Source organism: Nymphaea colorata, unplaced genomic scaffold (genome assembly GCF_008831285.2).
Source record: "Nymphaea colorata isolate Beijing-Zhang1983 unplaced genomic scaffold, ASM883128v2 scaffold0449, whole genome shotgun sequence".
NCBI classification, from domain to species: Eukaryota; Viridiplantae; Streptophyta; class Magnoliopsida; order Nymphaeales; family Nymphaeaceae; genus Nymphaea; species Nymphaea colorata.
In genome coordinates, this window is record NW_022204955.1 from 35,001 (window position 1) to 46,205 (window position 11,205).

The window sequence follows — 11,205 nt, forward strand, 5'->3', positions numbered from 1 at the left end:
CGCATCCTCTCTTTTTCCATCCAACTCGTTCGTGTTTGGGTATAGTTACAAGAGATTGTGTATTAGAAATCCTTTATTTTTGCAACCCGATCGCTCTTCTGACTTTGGAATGAGTTATATTTATCAGTACACCGTTTCTTATACACATTTGGTTACACTCCAGTAACTAATGGAGAACAGTGAATAGTTAGGATTTTTTTTAAAGGAATCAATGATCCACTCGCAGGAGAGCCCTTTCCCGCATCAGGCACTAATATATTTTTAACGTCTAATTAGATCGGGTATTCGTTCGAATTCAGATAAGAACGGAAACTCGTTGCTTTTGGTTTTTCCTTATAATTGGAGCCATATAGCTCTATCCATTTATTCACTTGACCCAACTGTGAATGAATTTTGAACCGTTCTAGCTAAGAATCAAAAGGACATTTTTACCGATCTGATATGACCAGATAAGAATGAAGTATTCTCAGAGTTATCCATTGATACGACATGCTGTTTTTTCCATTCATTCCCTTTCAGGATCAGTCGTGGTCTTACAAACTCTACCGATGGTATGGACGAATCCGCTTCATCCAAATGTGTAAAAGATCATAGCCGCACTTAAAAGCCGAGTACTCTACCGTTGAGTTAGCAACCCAGATAAGGATCTAATTACGATCGAAATAAAAATCAAGAGATTTGATTACCGGAACCAGTCAAGTCAAATTACCGGAACCAGTCAAGTCAAAACATTGAACTAACATAAGCATAAGAATAACAGCAAGTTTAGAAGAAACTATGATTCTAAAAAATCTATACAATAAAGAAGAGCAGATTCACAGATAAGTATAGCTTTAGTAAATAAAAAAAAAGACTTCCTGTGTCACAGACGATCCCTCAAACCAATCCTTTGAATGAAGTAAAAAACCAAACCTATGAAACCGCAAGAATAGATCGATTTATCTACGATCGAATTCTATTGTATTCTATTCGTTCGAGAGACCATTGTCAATACAAACGAAATATTGGGAAATCAAATCAAACAAAATACAATAAATAAACTAAATATAAATAAGATAAGGCCTTGTGTTAGATTGGCACTACAAGAAATGAAAATGAAGTGAAGTAAAGAAGAAGTAGGTAAAAAAGAATATCGTATTATTCACTATCACTATAGGCCCCAAGATTCACCTCTTGTTTCTTGAGGTGAGGGAGTCCCAAGGAAAACCATCAGATTAATGGTAATCCCATAATTTCATGGATTTCAGTTATGACATATAATATAATCCTTTTTCTATCCCTCTCATATTCATATAAATATAAAAAGACAAAGAGATTCTTTGTCATTCTTGTCCTTACATTATCTCAAACCATATAGGAACAATAGCGAATAGGTATGAATATAGCAAGAGAGTGGCGAAGAAACAATTAAACAAAACTAGAACTAGCTACTATACCGGTCCATCTTTTGATTTCATTAATTTCATTTTGTTTGATTAACTCGAAGTTCCTTAAATACCTCTGCCTTTTTTGAAATATCATGAACAGTTCCCGTGGGTTGAGCTCCTTTTCAAGGAAATATAGAATAGCAGGAACATTTAAATAAGTTTGATTCTTTATCGGGTCGTAAAAGCCTACTTTCCGAAGATCTCTTCCTCTCTTCGGGATCTGACATCAATTGCAATGATTCGATAGGTGGCTCATTGGGATAGATCGATGGGCAATACCCCCCCCCCTGGAAACGTATAGGAAGTTTTCTCCTCATACGGCTCGAGAAAGAATGATTAAAATTGATGGATATAAATCTATAGCAAACGGATCCTTGAAATCATCAATTAAATTATGATTGAAGTCGTCTTTTTTCCTTCTTCCTTCCTATAAAATAAAAATATCATTCGTCCTCATAACTCAAGTTGGGTAATTCTCAAAGGACTAAAAAAGAAATCCTTAAAAATCCTTAAATAAATATTTATTGAGCGGTCTATAACCCCTTTTTTGTCTCGTCTGGAATATATTTCCATTTCTTACTTATTATGATCCAATCCACTTGATTGAGACAATCATTGAAAATGGTGTTTTCTTGTTTGGAATCACTTATCCTTGAATCATTAGGTTTAGACATTACTTCGGTGATCTTTAATCTTCCGGAACGGCAGCAACATACCTTTTGGCTATTTCTTTACGTCGAAGAATCATACGAACGATTCAATTCCATTAATTCCCCTGTGATACACTTCTTTATCATCGAAATAGTCTCACCAATTACAGCAAACTTTTTTTTTATAGAAAAGTCGGTCCAATTTGACCTTTTCTATATCGAGATATACTTACGAAGTCGTTCCAATTATTAATTGGCACTAACCCTAGATCCTGCCTCTGATAATCATTTATTCTCGAGCTCCATCATGTACTATTTTATTTACATTACAACCCAACATCGTGGAGTAATGGTGAACAGAACAAAATATGTCGAGCCAAGAGCATCTCATTGAAGATGATGGATGTAAAAATCCACAGCCGATCATGTCATTCAAGTCGCACGTTGCCTTCTACCACATCGTTTCAAACGAAGTTTTACCATAACAAAAATTCCTATAATTCGGAATCGGTACGGGATTGATTCAATATGGAATTAAATCATGAATAGTCATTGATTGATCTTTATTCTATTTTTTAATATTCTCCATGGACGCATATGTATATCTAACAAGTATCCAGTTTGCCCCCTGATTCTAGCGTATGAATCATTTATTTCACCATTTATAAGAAAGACGAATAAACAAGAAGTTAGTTAACAACCTGATCATTTGTGACAATCAGTCATGAGTGAAATGAGCCAATTCTTGCTCGAACGACTAAGCTAAACTAAAGATCTTTAATTGGATTTCCAATACCGGAAAGAATGAGTTAGTAACTGATTAAGCCATTCCAATGAACCAGAAAGGGCCAAAGTGGTTTGATGGTAAATGATAAATTAACTAATCTCAGACTTCATCGAGTATCAAGGATTCATGAAAATGGTTTCACATAAAAAAATCTCGTACTTTGCCATCATTGCTATTGGTGGAAAGCAGTTCTTCCGTAAAGACTCAATTTGATCTCTGAATCAATCAGCAAGTCTGTGCAATCACAACGAATAACTGTAATTACGGATATCTCTTAGACGTCAATTTGATCATTTTGATCATCATAATAACATGAAATTTAATTTTGCTTTTCCTTAAATCATCAACTGTCTAAACCAGATCAACTGTCTAAACCAGATAAATGGGACGAGAAACAAAATCTAAAACTAATTTCATTTCTTTGTTCATGAGCATCAAACATAATAAGAAATATAGTAAAAGTCAAAAAATGAATAAAAAAAGACACAGTAAAGTAAATAAGATAAAGTGAACGTCCTCGATTCATTCTTGAATCTGATTGAGAATATCAGAATCAAAGCAGCATGATCTTTTGGTATCCATCGGGTTATGTTATATATACAGCTGTTACCGCGGGTAATCGTGGATATTTTAAGGCATCACAGAAATTTCTGACCGAAACCAAAGACTGTTTGTTGTTTGTTCTTACTGAAATAGAACAATAACAATACAAAAGGGTGGCATGCTTCTTTTCGGCATATTCTGCTTTTTGCTTCCAGAGTCGTTCGATAAAGTCAAGTAAATTAAATCCGCGATTCTGCCTACCAATGGATTTACAATTCCATTATTCATCAGTTCATTAGAACCAGATGCAAATTGGGTACAATACAATGCATCTATTCCTATTGAACTTGATTGTTTGTTGATGAAATCGGGAATAGCCACAGATATTTCAATTGATACCTTCCATTGTTGATCAGCACATCACATATCTAAAAAACATTTCATCTGGATTATATTATGAATCATGCATACCCGGTCAACCAACAAAAGAATCTTCTTTCTTATAAGCTGTGTAAGCTGCGTGCTATACCAGTACCAGACACGTATAAGTGCAAAACAAAAAAGGTCCAGATCCGTTTTTTATTCCCATTTTTTCATTTGAGTCCAGTCTTAGGAACTCGAATCCCGTTGATGGAATTGGTACCACGAACTCGAACCCTCATTAGAATCCAATAAAATGAATTCTCAATTGGGATAATTATTAAATGAGATACGATTACCATATCTGCTTTACCATTAATTCAAGTTAGAAGATAGAAGAGGTTTCTTTCACATTTCGACTCAGAATGGATCATGCAGGAATCAGAATTTTCTGGATTCAAGCATAAAGTTTCTTTTGACTAACCAACTCCAATATGAACGGTACGGACATAGACTGAATAATCCAATTTTGAATTAAATCAAAAAAATATCTTTTCAACGGATCTATGTCTATGCTCCCCCCACGCCTATACCAAAATCATGGATTTTTCATACGTGTGTCAGTCATTGAAAGTGAATTCCGTGTGTAGGAAACAGAATACAGAATAGAAAGGTAAAGTCTAATTCAGAAAGAATCATTAACATTAAAAAATCATTAACATTAAAACCAAACTAGAAAGAAAAAAACTAGAAATAAAGAATAGATTACGATTACATTGTATCCAACATGAACCTCCTAAATAGAAATTTAGATGATTAAAGAGAACAAATAATATTTGTTGAGTTAAGATGGAATTAATCTGGGACGGAAGGATTCGAACCTCCGAGTAACAGGACCAAAACCCGTTGCCTTACCGCTTGGCCACGCCCCATTTATGTTTCTATTCAAACACGAATATACATTAATATTGGTATCGGGTGTTCGTCAATTCCAGCCCAGTATCTATGGAAGAAAGAAGTTGTTGCTGAGATTCGACACGTGTAAATCCGGAATAAAACTAAATTCATTGATCATTACATATAATTAAATTAAGATAATAAGATATTGTATGAAAGTATGATTCCGTATAATTCAATTTGACAATTGAAGGATCTTTGATTGGGGGAATTCAAAGAAAGAAGGACTTTTTTACCTACCCTCTTTCTTGATTTTTCCCTTCAAGAAATAACTCAATAAAAATGATATTATTCTAAGAACAAAATATTTTATGCCTAATATCTTTAGTTTAATCTGTATCTGTCTTAATTCTGCCCTTCAGCCGAGTGGGTTTTTCTTCGCAAAATTGCCCGAGGCTTATGCTTTTTTGAACCCAATCGTGGATTTTATGCCGGTCATACCTGTGCTCTTTTTTCTCTTAGCCTTTGTGTGGCAAGCTGCTGTAAGTTTTCGATGAGATCCTTGATACTGTTCTAGAAAGATTCATGACTTATTCAAAAAAAAAAAAAAATATTTACCAATTTTACCAAGAAAGATGAGATAAGTAGTGCATTAAGACAAGAACCCTCGATTCAAACATTGAACATTCTTCAATAGACTCCGTGAATCCGGATCACCTCATTTCCTCATTCTGACCCTCCATCCATGGAGCGCATACGGTATTCTGAGCCCCCGCAATGCAATATCAACAAATCGCATTGTAGGTATGACGAGATTCTTTTTTTGGTAACGAAGAATCAGAACCTTATTTATTACAATACAAATGAATTGAATTCCTGTTAATTCCTTTCTTTTCTAAAAACCACTTCGTTTCTTGGTATCAAAAAATGAGATGGTACAAAGGTTGAGAATCTATTCCCTTTTTCTCCCCCAACAGGTCTTGGAGATTTGTAATGCTTACTCTCAAACTGTTCGTTTATACGGTGGTGATATTCTTTGTTTCGCTCTTCATCTTCGGATTCCTGTCTAATGACCCAGGACGTAATCCTGGACGCGAAGAATAAAGAATAATAGATTTTTTCTTTCCTTTTTTGGTTTGGTTTCTAAATCCATCTTCTTAACTTAAAATTTTATCTATTCCATACATTTCATTTATTAAATGAAATCATCAATCCAACCAAACCAAAGGGACTCGGGGTTTATAGAATGAGAAAGATAAATATCAAGTGAGCGTAGGAAACGGAGAGAGAGGGATTCGAACCCTCGGTACGAATAGCTCGTACAACAGATTAGCAATCTGCCGCTTTAGTCCACTCAGCCATCTCTCCAAATTGAAAAAAAAAAAATGAATAATTCATATGTGACACGACGTGTGAAGTAAAGATTCATATTTCTTTTCTTTATTCTAGAGATATATATGAATTTTATAAGAAATCCTATTTATACAACCATTCAAAACAGGTATCTCTAAAGGAAAAAAGGAAAAAAAGATCCCTCTTTGATTTTATTTCGTTCGAAAGGTTATTCTTTTGTTCTCCCGGCCTGGCTAGGCACTGCCAGGCCATTCCCCCCTTTTCAACCTAACCTAAAATGAGAAATTGGAAAACTCAATATGTTATTGAGTTGAAGCAGCAACAAGAGCTATTCGATTTCTATGATATGAAGGAAATTTATTATATTGTTATTTCCTTATTTTCCTTTGATTCATCGTTGCTTTTTTTATTGGAATGGGAAAAGCGTATGTATGTTCCCTCAAGTACTCAAGAGACAAGCTTTGTTTGTTTAAATAAACTTGAGCAAAAAAAAAATGGAACTATAAACTATAACTTAACTATATATATTATTGCACAAACTTATTTTTCTGTTCCAACCTCGCCGATTCTATCGGACCTCTGAGTAACGACTTCTACAGCAAAACAAAAAGGTTTTTTATTTATCCTCTTGCCCTATTTCATCAAGTATCCCCGGAGACAGGGCATGTCAGCACTCTAATATTCACAATATCTTGATCGCGCCTCATCTCCTTGTTCGACAAATGGGCCATTCCTATACAATAATCACAATGTAGCGGGTATAGTTTAGTGGTAAAAGTGTGATTCGTTCTATTACCAACTGAAATAGTTAAGGGTTCTTTCGGTTTGATACATTCATATTCCGATCAAAAACTTTATTTCTTATAAGGGTTTAACCCTTTCCTATCAATGCCACAATTGGGGAAGAATATAATTTTCGCGATTTGCATCCAAAAACTGGGATTATGGAATTGCGAAGCATAATTTTTGAGTTTTCCAATTAGAATTAGATAAGTATGAGTAAAAGATCCATGGATGAAGATACAAAGTGTATTTCTAATCGTAACTAGATCTTCGATTTTGTAAAGGGAGATTGAAGCCAAATAGCTATTAAACGGTGACTTCGGTTTACCGGGGCCATCGGCATATATGTTTCAGCTCGGTAGAAATAAGATTCTTTTCCTAAGGATTCATGTCAGTAGAAATAGGGAACGAAGTAACTAGAAGGGTTTTTATAATACCCCTCCTCTAGAGGGATCATCTAGAAAGCGAATAGCTTTGGATACATTCAGACAGAAAAGCTGACATAGGTGTTATGGATCGAATTTTTCTTATTCCGATTTGCTATGACTTCCTTCTTTGATTTCCATACCTTTCCATTTCCATACTAATATCATACATCGTCAATTTTTCGTTTAGGTTACTTTACGCCCTAAATCGGGAATCTATCCTTTATTCCATAAAGGAGCCGAATGAAACCAAAGTTTCATGTTCGGTTTTGAATTAGAGACGTTAATAGTGATGAATCGACGTCGACTATAACCCTAGCCTTCCAAGCTAACGATGCGGGTTCGATTCCCGCTACCCGCTCGATATGAATCATAATACATCCATCATTGATTTTAATATGCGTCTTTATTCCCTAAGACGCATACAATCTGATTGTTTCTGTTTTATCCAAACAGGGAATGGAAAGGAGGAATCAGAAAGAAGAGAATCGGACGAGAAGCGTCCATTGTCTAATGGATAGGACAGAGGTCTTCTAAACCTTTGGTATAGGTTCAAATCCTATTGGACGCAATTTATTTACATCTATTTTGTTTGGATTGCTATTCCAAGAAACATATTTGGAATGATTCGAATCAGAGCCATTTCTTTTCTCAACAATTTATGTCGTACTAAGAGACTCTACCAAATGAAATAACCAATTTCTTTATGTTTGTTCCTGAAGTAGAAATAGTTCCATCTGCTCCTGAATAGCCTCTTTCAAAAGGGCTTCCGCTTGCTCGGTGAATACCTTGGTAGAAGATATGATTTCTTGTAACTGAGGCTTATTTGTTCTTAAATGGGTACGTAACTGAACAATAAATTTCTTTACCTGTCCAATTTCTAATTGATCAAGATATCCATTCGTTCCGGTATAAATAGTAACTATCTGTTCATCCACCGCGAGAGGGGATGATTGGGATTGTTTGAGCAACTCCCGTAATCGTTGACCTCTTGCCAATTGATTCTGAGTAGCTTTATCTAGATCGGAAGCGAATTGCGCAAAGGCTTCTAACTCTGCAAATTGAGCCAATTCTAATTTTAATTTGCCGGCTACTTGTTTCATGGCTTTAATTTGAGCTGCGGATCCTACTCTGGAGACGGAAATACCCACATTAATAGCTGGACGGATTCCAGCATTGAATAAATCCGCGGATAAGAAGATTTGCCCATCTGTAATGGAAATGACATTAGTGGGAATATAAGCCGAAACGTCCCCAGATTGAGTCTCAACTATTGGTAAAGCAGTCATACTTCCTTCGCCTAAACGAGAACTTAGTTTAGCGGCTCTTTCCAAAAGGCGGGAATGCAAATAAAAACGTCTCCTGGATAAGCTTCGCGACCAGGTGGTCTTCTTAATAGAAGGGACATTTGGCGATAAGATTGTGCTTGTTTGGAGAGATCATCATAAATTATTAAGGTATGTCGTTGACGGTACATAAAATATTCAGCCAGAGCGGCTCCTGTATAAGGAGCGAGGTATTGTAATGTAGCAGGCGAATCCGCTGTTTCCGCTACCACAATGGTGTATTCCATTGCTCCCCGTTCCTGGAAAGTAGTCACTACCTGAGCCACGGAAGATGCTTTTTGACCAATAGCTACATAAACGCATATTACATTTTGACCTTTTGATTGAGAATAGTATCTGTAGCTACTGCTGTTTTACCGGTCTGTCTGTCCCCAATAATTAATTCTCGCTGACCGCGTCCTATAGGGATCATCGAATCAATAGCAATAAGCCCCGTTTGAAGAGGCTCATATACGGAACGTCTCGAAATAATACCTGGAGCGGGAGACTCAATTAACCGATATTCAGAAGCTAAATTTCACCCCTCCCATCAATAGGTTTAGCTAGGGCATTTATAACACGACCCAAATAAGCCTCACTCACCGGTATCTGAGCAATTCGTCCTGTTGCTTTCACGGAACTACCCTCTTGTATCATCAAACCGTCACCCATTAATACAACGCCAACATTATTGGATTCCAAATTCAGAGCAATACCTATCGTACCCTCTTCAAACTCTACTAATTCACCTGCCATTACTTCATCAAGACCATGAATACGAGCAATGCCGTCGCCCACTTGAAGTACGGTACCAGTGTCACAATCTTACTTCTCTATTATATTGCTCAATCCGTTCGCGGATAATATTACTAATTTCTTCGGCTCGAATGGTTACCATTAGTATCTCTTAATTCTTTCTAGGAAGCAAAAAAGGAGAAAAATAATACCTATCCTATAGTAGAAGGACTAATCGGTTATTTCTTTCATGGCCCCAAGTATGCCAATATTAGCACCGATGGTGCGTAAATGTAACTCGCCGTTCAAACATTATTCAGAGTTCCTAGAGCCCCTTGTAAGGCTTGTTGGAAACTCGTTGTTGGACCTGATTAATCGCTCTTTGTTGTTCGAAATGAATGCTTTCGTTTTTGTAATTTTCTAATTGTTCCAAATTCTGATAAGCGGCATTAATCAATTATCTTTTCTTGTTCTATCTCAGAGTATCCATTCACTCGAAACTCTTCCGCTTCCCTTTCCACTTTCTGTAAGCGAGCCCGTGCTTTTTCAAGCTGCTCAACGGCTCCTCCGCATAGTTCTTCTGAATTGCGAATAGTACTCAAAATCCTCTGCTTTCGATTATCTAATAAATCACTTAATGAAAGTAGATTATCTCCCCATCAATTCCACAACTTCCACGATCTCTTCCCGAACCGAACATGAATCTTTCGATTCATTTGGCTCTCACGCTCAATTAAATTACTTATACTTATGGGGCATTCCCATATCTCTTTCTTAATGAGCCTACCCTCTCTTCTCTGTTCGTATTCCAGGATATAAAACTGATACAAGAAAACCCAGGATCTCTGGAGGGCTCTTCTGACCAGACCAAAAAACTTGTAATTGTCAGCAAAGTCGTTTCTTTTATTTCTTCACATCCAAAAGAATTCTTTCTCATTTATACACATAGGTCGTCGATTCAGCATTAGATAAAAAGGAAGGGCGAGGTACCCGTTTTTCCAGTCAATGGTTCAAATCATTTTATTGATATGAGTGTTCTATATCAAATAAATTCCCAACAAAATGATTTATGCATTTTGAAACCATCTTATCTTGTACTAACGCAGTGGTAGAAAGAGTACCGTGTTGTGCTTAGACTTCAAACAGTTCAGCTTTAACCATGTTAACTAAATGGTCTCACATTATTGGTTAATAGAGAATCCAATTTACCAACGAGTCACGAAATGCTATGGTTCTTACATAGGACTTATTGATTTATTCAGAAGTAATTCGTTGAGATCGTGCACCTTTCTCTATTATTAGATTACAATAGCAAAATATAAAGTGCAGCTGGTTGGTTCCAGCCTATTCTTGAAATACACAACTCGCACACACTCCTTTCCAAAAAGATCAATACACCAAGCACTACACTTAGATTTATTAGATTTGTTGCTAAAATATCGGTATTAAACCCGAAACTCCCGGCGGATGGCCAGTGACCCAAAAAACGAAAGAATCGGTTAGATTTTCATATGCTCTCCTCTTATCTTATGGATAGGAATAGGACTAACAAAATAAAAAAAGATTTCCTTTTTTGTATCACTTCACTCCTTATTTAGATCCCGATAAGACACTTATGAAGTCCCAAGTCTCGTGTCAATTGCGACATACCCTCCTAAAATAAATAAAAAAGGGGAAAATGCTCATTCATTGGACTAAGGGCGGGAAAGAAGAAAGCGAGCGGAAGCGGATCCACTAATTCCTCAAATCAGTACTTCCCGGAGTATTGGATCAAGGAAGAAGTGATTGTAGGAGTGAAGTGTTGGAGTTGATATAATTTGAAGAAGCGAAGTGGCAGGGCCAAAGCAAAGAAAAAGAAGTACGTATTTTTCACATTTTCACGTTTCTAGGATTACACAAAGGGATTAGCAAATAAAAGTG

At 36.2% G+C, this 11,205-nt stretch overlaps 2 non-coding genes and 1 pseudogene across 2 annotated transcripts; 1 reads left to right on the forward strand and 2 right to left on the reverse strand.

The window, feature by feature from the left end:
- Nucleotides 1-5,944: 5,944 nt before the first annotated feature.
- On the reverse strand, nucleotides 5,945-6,032 carry TRNAS-GCU (transfer RNA serine (anticodon GCU)). The gene has a single exon. It is a non-coding gene; the product is annotated as a tRNA-Ser (tRNA).
- Nucleotides 6,033-7,724: 1,692 nt separating this feature from the next.
- TRNAR-UCU (transfer RNA arginine (anticodon UCU)) lies at nucleotides 7,725-7,796 on the forward strand. The gene has a single exon. It is a non-coding gene; the product is annotated as a tRNA-Arg (tRNA).
- LOC126409494 (ATP synthase subunit alpha, chloroplastic-like) lies at nucleotides 7,725-9,583 on the reverse strand (annotated as a pseudogene).
- Between the last annotated feature and the right edge of the window lie 1,622 nt (nucleotides 9,584-11,205).